Genomic DNA, 17,853 nt, shown 5'->3' with positions numbered 1-17,853 from the left:
AAAATTTCACTTTTTTTTTTTAAACATGAGATTTACTTTCCTATATCATCAGATCTAATTACTTCAGGAACTCATATAAACTAATCTAAAGCACAAAAAAATATTACTACCTGTGTCAGAGGAAGCATACATGCCCAGAAACCAAGTCCTCCAAATTAAGCGACAAAATGTGCAGTTTGTCCCTCTCCTCCAGATTGACACACACAAATGTTAATTAGATTTAGTGAAAGAGCATGGTTTGGTTACTATGGTTACCACAATAAACACTTGGTTTGGGTACAGCACAGTAATGGTCATGCTTTAGCAAAAAACAACACTGACTCTGGGCTGGAAATGGGAAACATGAGAAGTGTTAAAAGTCTGATGTTTTGTTGATCCATCCATTCACTCCATACTCTACCTACGTGGACTTTCTTGCTCTATAACAACATAACCTGACTACCTCCTTTGTTCCCATCATAATTACTACAGCCGCTGGAGTACATACGTTGACTGATGCTGCTGTTCTTTTTGGGGAGGACAGTCTCCTAGAAACCTACACACGCCACATACACACTCAAAGTAAAGTTAAGACAATTGAAATCCTTCTGTAGGCTGAGGTCTGACAGCTCAGTGTTTGTCAGTACAAGGCAGATTTTTTTTTCAGGCTGCAACTTCTTCTGAAATTATTCTGCCTCCTCACATCATCTTTTTTCAATAGTCTGTCTCCACCGGTCTCTTTGTGTAAGTATTTAATGGCCAAAGGTCTGACTGCCAGAGTCATGGTCACTAACAAATAACAGAGCAAGCACGCATGAAACTGTAGAAAACAGAGGAAAAGAGAGAGAGAGAGAAATTTATCCTCAGCTCTGTCCACAGGTTTAGTGTTTCTCTGTAATTAGGTCACTTCTTTTACATCAGTACTCATCTGAACACAAAAGAACAAAAACAACAACTATGTCTCCTCTGCTTTTAGATTCTGATGTGCTTGTATGTGTGTGTGTGTTTGTGTTTGTGTGTGAGGAAGGCATTAGATTGCAACCAGGCATGAGACAAAGGAAGGAAAAGAGAGTGAGAAAGAGATTCAGCCTCAACTTTTCCCCTTGGGATTGGTCACCATGGCTACAGAAGCATTTCCAGCTGAACGTGGGGCATAACATGAGGACGAGAGAGAGAGACACAAACACACAAAGACAGAGAGAGAGAGAGAGACAACATGGTAGCACTGACATACTGTCATGAGATGTGATAATATAGATAAATGGACGCTGACAACAGAAGATAAAACAGAACTTAAAGACAAAAAAAGTTTTGAAGATGACAACATAGTATCACTGTACTGAATAACTGAAATCTGTCATCTAAGCAAAACATTCAGGATGCAGTTACAACAACACAGCTGCCATGCACAGCACTGCAGCTAGCTAACCACAAGACATTTGATCTCCAACAGAAAACATGTAAGGCGGCAGGAAAAAAGCAGTGACCCAATACGCACTCTATGAACTGCAATGGAAAACAGAGACCAACAAGAACAAATAGCATCAAGGGACTATAACATCTCATCTTACATCCAGACAATCAGACTCCATCTATATTTCAAAAGCCACGGAAAACTGTGACAATGGGCTGTCATGATCCAAGATTAGTTGAGGGCAACTTTAATGAGGAGAAGGGCACATGGGGATCACGTTTCCGATGGTGGCAGGCTAAATACAGTATCACCTGAGGGCAATTTGTCCAAGTTTGGTGACCAACCTTGAGGAAGAGTAATTGAACTAGTGCATTAAATACTGTTTTCTTAAATGTCTGAGCTTCTAACTGAGAGAATTGAAGTGAATTTAACTGAAACTCTGTATTACTTTTCTTTTTAATGGACACAATGTTATCTGTTTTGTGTCAATGTGGGGTTTAAATACCAAGCATTAAAGAAAAAATATTTATTAACTAATTAATAACAATAACTGCCTTTGCCTTTGTTTAGAACAACTGATTTGGGGAGGGCTCTATTATGTCATGACTTTTGAGACATTTTTGCTTGTAGCAGCAGTTTGTTTGTTGATGATTTACTATATGTTTCTGAAAAGTGGACAAAAATTGTGCACAACACAGGAAACGACTGTCTCATTTTTTCTCTGCAATAGGCTTGTCAATATTTGCATAAAGTACAGCCAATGTTACTTTCAATGAATTATTTATGGAGACTAAAGGAAGAGACTTGTAAGGGCTGGTTCTGCTTGACAGTGTTGCTATGGACATATGTACGTGTGTGTGTGTGTGTGTGTGTGTGTGTGTGTGTGTGTGTGTGTGTGTGTGTGTGAATGTGTTCCAGATGTGTGTGTTGAGTGAGTGTCAGTGTGTGAGCGAGCGAGAGAGAGAGAGAGAGAGAAAGGGAGAGAGAGAGATGCGCTCTGCTGTGCTCACCGGCAAAGTCACTGCTTTCTCAAGGACACTGCGGCTAAGGGGCAAGAAAGAGAGAAGGAGTGACACACAGGAAGAAAAAGCAAGAATAAGACAGAACAAAATGAAGACACTACAAGGCAGAGTAAGGTAAAGAAATAAGCAGAGAAAACAGGGGAAAAAAATTAGAGTGGAGGGGGAAGCGGATGCGAAAAGTGTGAAAAGAGGGGGAGATGGAAAAAAAGCAGGGCTGAGTGGTAGGTTGGACATGGGAACACACTGGATCATCTTCATAGCTTGTGTGTGTACGTACTTAAATGTGCTCACTTGTCAGTTTCTGTGAATGTGAAAGTATGTGAATCTGTGGAAAAGAAAAAAACACCACAAGACAAAACTAATGTGAACTAACCTGAAAACCCTGTTTGACTTCTTCCTCTGAACATGTTAAACAATACAATCCAACACAATACGACTACTGACGACTGTCAGTATGAGCTACTGTGTTGATTTTTTGTGCTTGTTTTATCCAGAAAATATACAAAATGCACTTAATTTACAACTACATAAAACAGAGAAAAGAAGCCAAGCTGGAACCAGCAAATGAGTGGTATATTCACTTGTTAAAGGATTTTAATGATAGCTTATCAAAGTTGCTGCCCATTAACCTTCAAAGCTGTCAATTACTGCCTATATGGACTTTCTTTGACTAATCCTGTCAGCAGAACTAATAAAAACTAAACTGACTTTACAGCAACAAGCCAGCCAACACAGCATGAAAGACCCACTGAGCAGCAGCTGCAGCAGGCATGGTATACAGTAGTTCTGCTTCACACACTGGAGCAGAGCAGCAGAGCAGATTTTTCTCCCTGGTTCGGTTGCAACAGCGATCCACTAAAAACCTCTACAGCGATCAATTATTTACACATAAACACACACACGCAGACCCCAAAACACTCCCACTGAGATGATAGTGGGGAAGGCCGCTGGGTGAATTGCATAAAAGCTACTTTGCATACATAAGTAGGCAGTTTACCAAAGCAGTGGGTGAACTCTACAGCTACCACTAAAACCACAGCCCCTGACCAACTGTGATCAAGAAAATGTGTCTAACCTGAGAGCATCCTCTGTGTGCAGCTGTGATACTGAAGACTAGACCACAAGATGAACAACAGGCTTTTGTCTAATTCAGATTCATAGATGGGTAAGGTACAGATATGTAGATGGGTAGGCAGGTAATAAAATCTGAGTGAGTGCCATCTTTTAGTTTATATGCACAGTTAGTTTATTCTCCTCCAGGACTGGTGTCAACATGTGAAATCTGATGGTCTGTTGTTTCCATTTGGGGGCATTCTTACTGCTCAGTAGCTATGTACTCGCATAACATGCCTGAAAATGGCTCTCGACATTTGACTCTTCTACCATCTGTCACTCCCCAAAAGTTGCTGGACAAAAAAAGTGACCCCTGATTTGATGGCAAATGCACACATGCATGCACACAGACTGGCACACTCAGTTGTGGGCTCAGCAGGGGTGTGAACCAACCTCTCCACTGCAGGGCTTTTCTTGTTTTCTGGCTGATTTGGCACAACCATAAACAATGAGCCACCAAGCCCAGCAGCAGCCCTCCACATATGGAGCGAGACAAGAGCGCTAGATATAGTACACAGAGATATACAGGGAGAGAGATAAGAATGGATTCCGTTATTCATTTCACTCACCTCCCCTCTGTCCTCCTATCTGCTTATCTGCCCACTTCTTTTTCAGTGTGTATCAGCCAGTCTGTCTTTCTGTCTGGAGTCACTGTGTCAGAGCAGGCGGGCTTCAGTACCTGAGAAGACACAAGTTCAGAGGTCGGTTAACCTCAGTATGACAGCACTTAAGGGATCATGTTCAGCTTGACATGAGTCACACGCTGGCTGGCTGCCAGCCATCAAAAGAGGAGTTAAATTAAGAGGTGTAATTAAAGCAGAGTTTGTTTACTTAAATCATAATGTCATTCACACACAAACACACAAGGATATGCAAGCATACAATTCACTGCTATCTGTGAGAAAACATTTCTCAAGGCAGAGCTGCAGAGACAGTGAAAGATGAGTGGTTGAAAGAATAAAACCTCTATTAAGCACTCTAGCAAGTACATCTTTAATCTCTGTGCGATAAGAGTAATTATTTTGCATTGAAGTATGACTGATTCACTTATTCAAACGACAGACCCCCATTGTCACATTACTTTCTCCTCTCCTTCCTACAAACATCACCACATAGCAAAGTGGATAATTGGTGGAGGCAGAGCGGACAAGAACTAGAGATCAGGGGATATGAAAAATGAAATGTACTGGAATATTGGAAACTGCTGCCTGGATAGAAGAGAGGAATAAAAAAAGAGATTGCAAGAAGGGACAGAAACTGAAATAAACTGAAGACTACTGAGATCTGGGAAAAACACAGAGATATACAGCCAATCACTGACCAGAAAATTGCGACACTGTCCCTGCCGAGGAAACAGACTCATTTGCATGTGTTGCTACATAACGAGTGTACAACAGTAAATCCTTTTCCACATTTGCATTACATGCAAACAGTTTACAGAGAATGTGCAGAAATATCTTGCCCTGACCAGACTTTGAGAATGTCAAAAGTTGCCTATTAGCTTGTCGGCTAGATTCTCACAACATTAGCCACTTTCCAAAGCTTGTGTAATGCAGCGCTGACCCATTCTTTTTTTTATAGCCCCAGCATGGCATAGGAAAAAGAAGTTAATAACTTTAAATCACTGGGATGGAAGTCTGATGTGTGCCCATTCTGTAATAACCACCTGCAGCTTTTCACCCTCTAACTCCTTTGTATAAACTGATAATCAACAGAAAAGGGGATTTAATATTTAAATGTAGGTCTCAACAACCTATAATCTCAGTTAAAACCTCCTTTACCTCATTAGTAATACTCATTTGAGGCTTCCTGCTGCTATTTCACAATAAAAGCCATACCCTATTTTCTTTGCTGTCACAAGGTTTTACTGTGAAGCAAAGATAGAGCAAGTGTTGAGTTTGTATTCACAGCATGATGACATGTTTGCTCTCCGGCTTGTGTTCAGTGTGTTGTTTTTGCCCTCAGGTTTTTATGTGGCAGAGAAACCCTGATTTATGTGCAGCAGCAGCACAGTTCTTGTCTTCATATCCAGATTTCAAATCATTCATGATCATTTTGGTTCTTTTGAGATTGCCACACCACACACCCCTACTTAAGAATTGTATAACATAAACTGCGTTGACATGGCAAATGGGGCAATGCTGAAATTTATCAATTTACACATTTAACTTCCTTAACATTAGTTGTGATTTTTAGTTGGGCCACTGTTTCCTCTTTTTTCCATTAGCTAAAACCTTGAGGCACCATTAACTGATGAACCAACTTGAATCATTAAATAATCTTGTTAGATTTAATTTCTACTATTGTAAATCAATGAGAACAGTTATTATTGCTGAACTACTGGGAAATATCAATCTATCTGCTTTGCGGTTTATGAGTGGAGTTAAAAGATTTAAAAAAAACAAAACAAAAAAAAACACTCAGCGAAACAGCAATAACACTACCAGACCATGATGCATAAAATACAACCCTCTGAGATATATGTAATTACACATCCTTCACTGTGTAGAGAAGTCTGACACTGATGATCCTGACAAACCAGATACAACAAACTGACAATGCTGCACCCTCCCACAGACACAAGACACAGTCACACAGCCAAGAAAATCAAAGCAGAACAAATATACAGTGTTTGCTGTGTGTTGTTAGGGGAAGAGGTCACACCTTAGATAATAGAGCATAACTGAGGTGGGTGTTGGTTGGTGTAATGGATGTAATGTCATGGTCCTGCAGGACAAACTGGTTCCGAGGCACATTGTGATTGCAAGTCTATTCACAGCTCTAACACATGCACATATGACACATCTGAGTAGTGTACACTTTATATAGTTAACACAATCATATCTGCATTTGTGACATCTTACCAAACATGTGTGCACTGTGCCTTTAATGTAATTGAAAACAATCATTACTTTTTCTTACAGTTGGACAGTTGGCAAACTGTCAAGACAAAAAGTAGTGACCATAAAACATAATGAGGTCTGGGGTACTTGAAGAAGGCAGCAATGTTCCTCTTGCCTTTGTTTAAGCAGAAGTAGGTGCAGGTGGTCTTTGAAAGCTCATATGTCATACAAGAATACACTATTCAGCATTTTGTGTCTTGGACAGTGTTCAAATATGGGTTGTTGAAAAGCTAAGCTAAATGTTAATTAGCACATGGAGCCTGTGCTTTCCATAAAACACCCTGAGTGCAGACCAGCTACAGTAAAACCAGGGGCATCATTACAAGCACATTATAAAGAACAGACAGGCAGACAGCAGGTGCAAAATCAATTCTTCAAGCAAAAGACTGATCATCACTAAAATATGTAGTCAGCAATCTGTTGTAGTAATTACAATTTGATACTTACAAATATCACACACTGTGCAGCATATTAAATAAAGAACTGACACCTGAATCAGATCACAAATAAAACTGCTACAGAAAGCCACGGATTTTAGAGAATTTCATACTGTATCTACAGATAATCTCTTTATCTAGTTATTTTTCACAGACATTCTGACAGATGTATGAGGCAGTGGTGAAGCATGGCATGTAGATTAGGCTTGAAAATCTTTTTTCACACCCTCTAACAGGTGTGGTGAAGTTTAAAGATGGAGGAAAAAAAGAAGTTGCATTTCTTCTCCCTGTAGCTGAATACATCTACATGCTGTCAGATAATGGTCTCCAGTGACTGACACATGTTCTCAATAGAGTGCTCATGAGAAAGAAAAATAATCCTTTTTCTGACAGTATTATTTAATTTGCCAATCCTTCACATCTCATTTATAAACCATTTACTGATAGTGAAAAATAAGAAGCCTAGGTGTCAAACTAGGAAGCAATGGTGCAGTGAAGCATAAACAAAGACATCATTTTACGTTACAGTAGGCTGTCTAAGAGCCTGACTCAACAACCTGTCAGATATTGAGCTTGTTAGTCACAGACTGCCAGTGCCATAGATTGTCATTTTTCAATCACCAATATGGAAATCTACACATAAACCTATGGGCACACACAAGTTTACGTGCCCCCGTACAGTAAAAGACACCAATTGAAAGGTCTGCCCAGTCGGTCTCCTTTTTTTTTTTTTTTCCATGTGCGCATCTCCCAAGGTCAGGGTTGTGCTTTCAGTCCATATGCTGCATGAGACCCCCAGAGCACTCTCTATCACCTTGAATAAAGCTAAGCACTCTCTAGCTCTATGAGTCACCCTCACCATTAAGCTATTAATTTCCTAACTCATTAATAGGAACATTCTCACCCTGTGACAGTGGAGCCCTCAAATTTGCGGAATATATTTTGCAACCTTCTGACTTCCGCATTTCCAGAGTTTTACATTTAGGGATTCAGGTGAGTGCAGGTGCCCTCACGATGCTTTTGTCTCTGATGAATGACTCAGTGAGTTCCTGATCAAAGGGGCTTGCTTCACCAGTTTGAGCTCCTCACAGCATAATGTGTGATGTTGTACCCATTAGCCAGACAAGCAGTAGAGGACTACAGCCAATAATAATACACTTAATGACGTGTGAACACAAAACAGAGAGACTTTCTTTATACAGATGCTTGCTTTAAAAAGAAACATTACTTTTAATGGCTGAACATTTACATCTTTATTTCTTTAAAAGTATTAAGAGTTGAAACCTACCCCAAAGGTACTGCAAGATTACTGCTGCTATCAGCTATACAATGTTAGATGGTATAAAACACATTCAAGTAAAATATAACAAAAGTACAGTCAATTTGTATTGTTTAAATCACTACAACTGAAGCTGTACTAATCTGAGTATTTTTTGAGTTTCTTGTGCTGCCTCAGTTCACTGTGCTGGTTATATAGTTGTGATCTACTGCTATTTTATAGTGTTTTAAGGTGATTTTACTTCGCCTCTAACCATCACTGCATTATGTCTGACTCTGTGCTCCAGCCCTTATTATCACTACGGACTTATTCTGGCAAAGCTAATCAGGAATTTTTAAGTCAGAATAATATATTAATATCGCAGTCAGTGAAAATGTAGTCATTGAGATTTGTTTTAGCTCTGAGCCTAAGTGAGATTGACATGTCATGGGAAGCACATTAGTTGATTCCACTGTGAAACACCACTGTGCTTTCATAAAAATATAATAGACCATTTCATTAAATTCTAAATTTGTTTCGCTATTCAATTTGTGGAATAAAATTAAAATGACAATCCCTTTTCAATATTCATACACTCTAATAGTAATTATGATGTGACAGAGTATCCCTAACCTCATTCTCAATTTAAAAATATTACATGCAATCCTAATCCAGATAATCTCCGTTGTAAATCATTTTCATTACAGTGATGTTCTTGCATACACGCATCTGTATGCATTCTGAAACATTTGTACATGTTTGTGGGTGGGTGTGCGCACTAGAGTCTGTGCATTTTCTTGCCAAAGATGCAGGTAACCAGGTAATTCAAAAAGTCACAGATATAAAAGACACAGAGACACACAACCACAAATGCTACACAGAAAGTCTGTGGTACATGGAGAACCACTTTGCTAAAAGGGAAAAAAAGCCCTCTCTTGACCTACAAATGCACACCTTTGTACTAGCGCGCGCACACACACACACACACACACACACACACACACACACAGAGAGAGCACATATTGAGTGAAGGAAGCCCTGGAATTGGTTCTCTGCTTCTATACTTCCTCAGTATATGAAACGGGCTGGCCCATACATCTCCACTGGCTTAGCGCTGGCTTTGGAATTCCAATCATGAAACAACTAGAGGGCAAAGGGTTGTAGATGGATGGAGTGTGGGTGGTTGCTGTGAGGTGAAGACAGCATGAATACGTGAAAGAAAAAGATATAGAGGGATTAGGAGTAGGTATGAATACAAAAAAACCTGGTTTGTGTGGTAAAGATGTCAATACAAACCATGGTTGCATCCCTTCCAGAGCCACGACAGGGTGAGAAATGAAGATGAGGTTAGGAGCAGGAGCATGGGAGGGAAGTGGAGATGGAATGAGAGGTGTGTGAAACTTCCCAGGTTCAGCCTGTTGTTCTTCATTCTTGCAGGACAGGAAGCTTTGCTCTCCCTCCTTCCACTCAAAAAAGAAAAGCAATTTAAGCATATAGAGATGCAGCCACTGTAGAGTAATTTAATGCTGATTGCATTTCTTTATTCCCAGGAATAGAAGTGTTCAGAGAAATCAAGTAGTCTTTCCTTGTAAAGAAATGATCTTGTGACCAGTTCAATTGAATCACCATTTTGAGTGTGAGAATGAACCACTTATCTATTGTCCTATGCTTAAAAAAATGAACAGGCCTAAAATGATTAGGTTATACTGCAGGGCTGACACAAGAAACATTATAGAGAATTTCTATGAAAGCTACCACTGTGAACACACGCACACAAAAGAAAGGACACACTCAGCTTTTATGCTGGGTTCAGAATAAAACCTTCAAATTCACTGAAGGCTGCAAGCCCAATTAGAAAAGGAATGATTTCTATTTAGAAAGGAAGAGAATGTAATGCTTTTTCAGCACTGTATCTTTCCACTATTGATCAAGGGTTCCTTCTCCTTTGTTCTGCAAAAACAAAGTAAAAATACAGATAATGGCTTCTGTACTAATCATGGCACAGCAACTTTCTGCTCTGCTAAAATTCTCCTTAAGGCACAGGGACAGCCATCTTAATTCTGTTGCAGTTATTCAGTTTATTCAAGCAAAACTGTTGGGTGTGACACTGAGCCGGGGCTCTAATAACCAGTGAACGCAAAATGTGTGCACGCTGTTCTGTACTACACACCAATTCACACACAGATCCATTCACAAAATCTGTACACACACACACACACACACACACACACACAGACACACACACACACACACACACACACACACACACACACACACACACACACACACAGCAAGCCCCAGTAGTTGGTTGTGAACTGACATCTACAAAGACGCCTCTGTTTCAAACATCACTAAAGACCTCGTCTATGTAATCCATACAACTACAGCAACTGGTGCTGGTTTGCAGGCACACTTGTGTTTCTGGGCGTAGGTCCCTTAAAATTGACTCACACAAATTAAGCCTCCATTCAGTGCTGAATAAAGACTTAAATGTTTAACACTGACCCATTCTCCACCAGCACACACACACACACACACACACACACACACACATATATACACAGACACAGATACACACAGGACTGTATAGACAGTGAACTGCCTTTGACACTAGCGTGGGAGCGTAGGAGGTATAACTGAGACATACTGTATGGAGCAGCAAACAAAATTCGACACACCAAGGAAGGAAAGAACATATAAGACATATAAGATAACAAAATGCATATTTCATGTTATGATGTTATAAGAACAAATAATTTTTGGCTGGCAACATACAGTAAAGAGGCTGTGCTATAGTTATGACCGGCTGTTTTGAGAAGTCTTGTGTAAGTCTGTGGTAAATCTGTTGAGGATTACTGAAATATAGTGTGTTGTCTGGAGCTGAAACTATTAATCAGTTAGTGGACTGACAAAAATTGAATTGGCTTTAACTATTATGCTAATTGATTAATCCCTTCAGTAGATTTGTTTCCTGGCAAAAATACCAAATATTCGCAGGTTACAGCTTCTCAGTAGAAATGACCTGCTGCTTTCCTTTGTCTTATGTGATAATAAATTAATGTCATATTGGGTTTCTCACCATTTTGATCAATTGATTAATCAAGAATGTAATCTGTCATCCTTCTTTTTTCCCAGAAAGCATCATTTTCATTTTTATTATAGATTAAAAGACATGCGAACTGTGCTGCAGAATTTCTATAGATCTAGCTATATTGTCTAGCTCAACTGTAAAGCAGCAACAGCAAGTGTTGAATGTGCCTCAAGGTTAGCTACAGAAGGCTGATATGAGATTGCTAAAAGATGCTTTAAATCTAGATATCCACAATTTTCATCACATTTTCTTGTTAGATTAGTCTGAACATTTACCTGCGATACAAAAGATGATACAGATTTCATAATATCTGCAACAAAGTGCAGAGAGCAGGCACAAAGCAGAAAATTGCCACTTTGATTGATAAATGGTAAAAGTTCACTTCTAAATTCAAAATGTGAACATATGCGTGCCTGTCTTGGGCTATTATATGGTCTTTAATGTCACAGCTACTCTGTGGCAGCTTCGTCTCTGCCCTGTGAAGTGTTTCATTTCATTCAATTAGGTATGCATGTGTATGCATCCAGTGGCCTTTTTCCAGGTTTATAGACCATGCTGCAGCGAGTAAATGCTGTGCTCACCCAGATCTATCATATCAGCCTGACAACTGACAGAGCACTACAACAGAACATGAAAGAGATAGTAAGGGGAACAAGGAAGGCTTGACTCCTTGTGTTTCTCTCACCCACACTTGTATCAACACACACAAACACACAAACACTAAATGAGAAAGAGTGACTAAGTCTCACCCTAGGCTTCTCTCAGTAGCTCTTTACAAATCCAAGCCTTGCCCAATCAGTTCCCTTCTCTCTAGGTTGCCATAGCTACAGCCTGCCTCCTTGTCTGTACTTTGGGAAGGGTGAGACTTTACCACTGTGTCAGTGTGTGTGTGTGTGTGTGTGTGTGTGTATACTGTGTGGTAACCCCACCAGATGGGGTCTTAACACTTCCTATCTGGCAACCTTACATTCAAACCCCTACTGGACATCTGAAATGGGAAAGTGTGAGACAGGGGAGAGATGAGTTGTACTGAGGGAAAGGGAGGGTCTGTCAGAAAATTACTAGTGTGCAGCAGATGAGATTGCTTGTGACCCTACGTGCGTCATCCCATTCAGTACCGCAGCCATGTTTAAAGAGAAACAACCTGACTTCTATTGGAGAAGTAGAGTATGGACTGTGCTCCCTGTAGTCCTTACATCAAAAAAAAAAAAAAAAAAAAAAAACATTGTACAACTGAATGTAATAGAGTCGGTTTGAAATGAACAGCCTCTGAGATTAGGAAGCTAAATATTATTTATCCGAGTTCCTGTACTGACACTTCACATCTTTTTTATTACTTCTCAAATCTAAAATTTAGCAGCTGTACCAGAGCTTTACTTAAATAAAAGAGTCTAAAATGGGCATCATTTTGATTGAAATTGGGAACTGCCTGTAATCAAGATTATTAATTTGAGCAGATATTTTATGCTGTTTTTAGGTATTGATGTTTGACGGCTTCATTTAGGTATTAGCCTCTTAAATCTGAGGATTTGCTGCTTCTCTCTGTGTTATACTGTATATATTACAAACTAAATATCTTAAGGTTTTAAACAAGCAATTAAAAATTTCATCTCGGGCACCAGGAGATTGTAATGAGCATTCCTCATCTATTTTCCAAAACTTTGTGGACCAAACAATGAAATAGCAAAATGATAGCAACAATAATGTTTGCTTGTAACCTTGCTCCTAATGAAATTTATTCTCTTTTGGATGGAGATCTTATCACATGCAGTATTTTAAAAAAAAGTGTGTGTAATTAATCCTTTTCTGTTCTTGCCTACATATCTGGGTGTGTGTCTGCTATGCAACGATGATTCCCTTTACGATAAGATAATATGATACAGTGATTTACCGTTCACCACACAAACACTGTCAATAGTACTTATGTACAGGGAGATGGTGCAGAGAGAGAGGAAGAGGGAGAGAGGGAGAGAGAGGGAGAGCATCCTAAGAGACTGCCCTTGCCTTCTCCTACTTCTGTAAACAGGGCAGAGTGACAGAGATGGAACTGCGTGTGTGTTTGTGTGTATGTGTGTTTGAGTGAACATGCCCAGAGTGTGTGTGTGCCTTCTCAATGCACTACACCAGATGTCACTTTGCAAACACACCACACAGGTATATATGTGTGAGTGTGTGTGTGTGTTGTGCTCGCTATCAGGTAGATGACAAGAATGATATAAACACTTGAGGATCAACATATCACTAAAACTCTCACCATCTGCCCGCCAGCAGACAAATATAAACACAGTCTTCCCTTACTCTGCTATTTCTTTATCTCCCCGCATCGCTCCACTTTTTTCTCTGTTCTCACCCTCTGCAGTCCTGCCATCCATCATCATTAGGAGGTGAATAGATGACCTGTCTACACCTGCTACCACTCTCTGTCCCTTTACTCCCTAGAGAGAGGAGAGGAGAGGAGAGGAGAGGAGAGGAGAGGAGAGGAGAGGAGAGGAGAGGAGAGGAAAGTGGATGGTGACAGGTGGGTTTTCAGGTATTTAAGATCTACAACCAAGTCCAGTTGCCATTGTATTTATATTTTTTTTATTTATTTCTGTTCTTATTTTTATTTGCTCCTGAAAAATCCCCACAAGAGTAAGTAGTGCTCCCTACTGACAATCCCCCAATTTAATGCAATTTAATCGCATGTTTATGACATTTTAAAACTGTAAAACCATACCAAACATAGCAGGGAGTTGATGAATGTTTACATTCCTAAAGGAGAACGAAGGATCAAAGCCAACAGAGACAAATATAGAAACGGGGAGAAGGAGCACAGGATGGTACAGGAGGAAAGGATGGGAAAGGCTAAGATGGAGGAGGAGAAGAGGGGAAGGAAACGTACGGATAAGGGGAGGACGAGCAGAGGACAAAGTATTGTCTCCTGTTAATATGTAAAAATAACTCTGCTGCTGCCTGGTGGAGGAGCTAACTGGGTCAGAGAATTCCCAGAGAGAGAGAGAGAAGGAGGAGAGAGAGGTATCACATTGATTCAGTCTGTGGAATCAGTGTGAAGCAGAAGTCAGCCTCTCTCACCTTAGGCTCGAAAGGCTGCAAGGCATCTCTGTGCACGTCCACGTCCACATCTCCCCCTTTACTCCGTCTTTGGTCCCTTTGTTTACACCCTCCTTTCCTTCCTCTGCTAATAAACATAGTCTTGACTTCATCTCACACACTTCCCTCTCTGCTCTTATGAGTTCCTCTCTTGCATTTTAACCCTGTCCCTGTCTCCGTTTCTCCTTTGCTGTCTCTCCCGCTCTCTCTCTCTCTCTCTCTCTCTCTCTCTCTCTCTCTCTCTCGCTGTAAATGCACACATCCCACGACATGGCTGAATCGAACGTGGCAAGAAATACATAACCACTCATTCTACTGACAACACACCATCTCATCACCCAGCGATTTGACACATCTGGAGCTAATGATAATGATGGTGAAACTGACCTATAACCTTGCAGGAACAAAAGGAATGTATTAACTCAGGTTATTATAATACAGCCTGTATTATTATCAGTGGCTCAGAATCAGACCTGCATGTCTTACTATGTAATCATCACTGGTTAATGTCATAGCATGCTCTCATAACATTATCTTCAATTTTTACTGGGCACACAGTACACTGCTCAACTTTCTCTTTCTTACATTTTTTCCTTGGTTTTCCCTCTTTCCTTTGGACTTTTTTATTTTCTATATATTATTTCTCACTCTTTATGCTCTCTCTCCATTGACCTTTTCTTTCATTATTCAGCACCTTTTCAGTTTCTTTCCAGACTTAATCCTTTTCCTATTCCATCAAATCTATGCTTCTTAGAGCTCAGCCTGTATCTGTCTCTTATCATATGACAACTATGTGGAGCACCTGGAAACAGATCATTCAATTTTAAATTGGGATTACTTGTTTACATAACTAGACAAAATCAAGTATTTTAGACGTTTTTCAATATGTAAGCTATTTTGAGCTCTTCCACACAGTTTTAATCTATGAAATGTAATCCCATAAACCAAATATTTCATGGTCGGCTGTGTTTCTGGGATTTCACTATTTCACCCTGGCCAACACAGCAGCTATAAGACTAACCCATAAACCATACAATTTACATTGGTCAGCAGTTCTGAGCAGTAATTAAAATCTTTAATGATGAAGAATGCTGAAAGCATACTAACTATTTCTCATACTATTCATCAAGCTGCTGTACATGCTGCACTAGCTGCATGTGTGTTAGCCACGACCATATATCTAGAAGACAAATTAATACAGGAGCAGGATTTTCCCACCTGTGTAATTTCTTTTGGACTCAAATAATCAAAGCATGACAATTGTTTTGGCAAAGGTAAGAAGTAATGCAAAAAAGGGGTATGCACATAATCTCTGAGAAAGGAGAGTGTAGAATAATGAAGCTAAGATTTACCTCTTTGTTCCTTTTACTTGCCATGTTTCCGCTAAAAATTTCCTTCTTGTTAACTATATATGAATCACACTATGAATCCATACACGTAATACCATACCAGTGTGCAAGTACCTGGATAGAGCTAAATTTACTGAAAATGATTCCAGCTTAAGCTTAAAATGATTAAGAACTCATGGTCTAAATGGATTAACCTGCGGGGCTGGTCCAAAATGGGCAGGGCTGTTTCTTGGCTGGCTGACTAGGGGCAACAGAAATAGCCTAAGCTGACTACGGCATATGTAATGCACTGCAGCAGTCCTCCAGGGCTCCATGTTTTTGCATCTAAACCACTTGCTGTATCAGTGTTTGTGTCTCATGTGTTTTTATACTGGAACGTGCATGCGATGGTGGAAAGACTGGTGCAGGGCGTTGGTACATTTACATTTGCATGGAGGAGAAGAGGAAAAATACTTGAACAACTCCCTCCATATCTTAATGTTGCAGTGGCATGCTGCAGTCTTTTTAACCAAGGGCCCAATGAGTAAATATAGTGTATCCTAATGAACATAAAACATAATATTATCCTTATCATATGGGGGCATTTAGTTGATGGAAAACTGCACTACAGTGTTTGCTACAGTAGATCTTTGACAGCAAACAGCCACTCGCTGAGAGAAAGCATTATGTAGCTAGGCTTCTGTATGTGCTTTATGTGCTTTTGTGCACGTAAGGGGGAAACTGAAAAATTATGGATTGTTTGTTGGCTGTGGTGTGTAATCAATTCATAGTGAGCTCCATAACTTTTTAGAAAATAATTCACTTTTTTGGCTTCATGCAATTATGTAAATGCAGTTAGTTAATGTTGTTTTTAGCTTTAATTGTCATTCATTATTTACTGCTCTCACCTTATACCTTACAGCTTATACATTTTATATAAAAGAGCATGTATTTGATATGAAACTTTTTATCTGTGATGTTTTTGTGTAATTATTTAATGATTTTAAATAGTATACACAACACTGCATTTGAAAACTGTCATTTGAATCCAGTCTGTTTTTGACTGACAAACCAAAAACAATGTTCAAGAACACAAAACTAAGCTAACACAAAAAATATTCTTAGAAAAGAGTATCTGTGATGACTCTGTGGAACTCTACAGCCATTTATCTGCTGACAACACTGCAAGCTGTAGTGTAGCTGTAGCCCACACACATCACATGTTCATCCCTGTATAACTACTAAATGGCTTAAAGCAGTTTAGCAAACTGCTGCTGTATGTTTTTAACAGAAAACAAAGCTGTGAATTGTTTAGCATTTCAACTGAAAGGTTTAAAGTCCATAGCCGTTAAAACAATAAAGACCTTTTATGACTGACCAACAGGCTGGCAAACTTCCTTCTTTACTGAGACTTTGCTCTTGAAGAAACATCCTGCTTAAAAAAGTAACACACCTATCTGAACCACTGGCTGCTCTCTCACATAGATACAGTGCTTCCAGACCAGTGTGTGGGAATTTACCTGAAAGAACTAAGCTATAGAGAGAGATAAGAATACAGCCCAGACATAATCCACTGATAAAGTCTGACTAGAACTACACAGAGTAAGAAAATGCTATACTGTCCTCTATGATAACAGCCTTATTCATTCAGTGCTGAAATGACCACATGGATTGAAATTAGGTTTATGTTACACAAAAGGCAGTGTGGCTAACCGTATGAGGAAAGGGAACAGGAACTTCCTATTTAATATGCAGTATATTTGTAGTAACAGGAATGTTTGTTTGCATCCATGTGTGTGGTACCTGCCCACATTTAACAATTCAACAGGAACAAGAAAAATATGTACAACACAAACAAAACAGTACATGCTTTCCAAACTGTTGACAGCTGCATAACTCCAATCTTTAGTAGGAAATCAGTGGATGTCGCACAATTCCCAAGTGTGTCACGACCAGCTGTCTACATGCTCACATTCATGCCAACAGGCCATGAAAATGACTGACATGCAAAGTATTTCAGCAACAACAGAACATGACATAGAGATGAAATGAGAATGCTATCTTGATATAATGCAGTAGCGAGCATAAAAGCATCACCATAAGCTCCACTCTGGCAGGGTGCCACTGATATCATGCCAACAAAGACCAGTAAACTGCAAACATCATAAGACACAGATCACAATTGGCCACTGGTGTTGCAAATTATCAAATGGAGCGC

The 17,853-nt window shown here is 39.6% G+C and overlaps 1 protein-coding gene across 3 annotated transcripts in view; it reads right to left on the bottom strand.

Moving 5' to 3' along the window:
- Positions 1 to 17,853, bottom strand: part of strbp (spermatid perinuclear RNA binding protein) — a 75,436-nt gene that overhangs the window by 44,184 nt on the left and 13,399 nt on the right. For 2 of the 3 annotated variants that reach the window (XM_018670470.2, XM_018670474.2), the window contains exon 3: positions 4,098 to 4,207. The gene's annotated coding sequence lies outside the window, so the exon portion shown is untranslated. Of the gene's footprint in view, positions 1 to 4,097; positions 4,208 to 9,422; positions 9,593 to 17,853 lie in introns of all 3 variants that reach the window. The other variant, XM_051072871.1, reaches the window with a different exon arrangement.

Source organism: Lates calcarifer, linkage group LG9 (assembly GCF_001640805.2).
Source record: "Lates calcarifer isolate ASB-BC8 linkage group LG9, TLL_Latcal_v3, whole genome shotgun sequence".
NCBI classification, from domain to species: Eukaryota; Metazoa; Chordata; class Actinopteri; family Centropomidae; genus Lates; species Lates calcarifer.
Note: the sequence above shows the minus strand (reverse complement) of the source record. Positions and strands in the feature narration are given on the sequence as shown.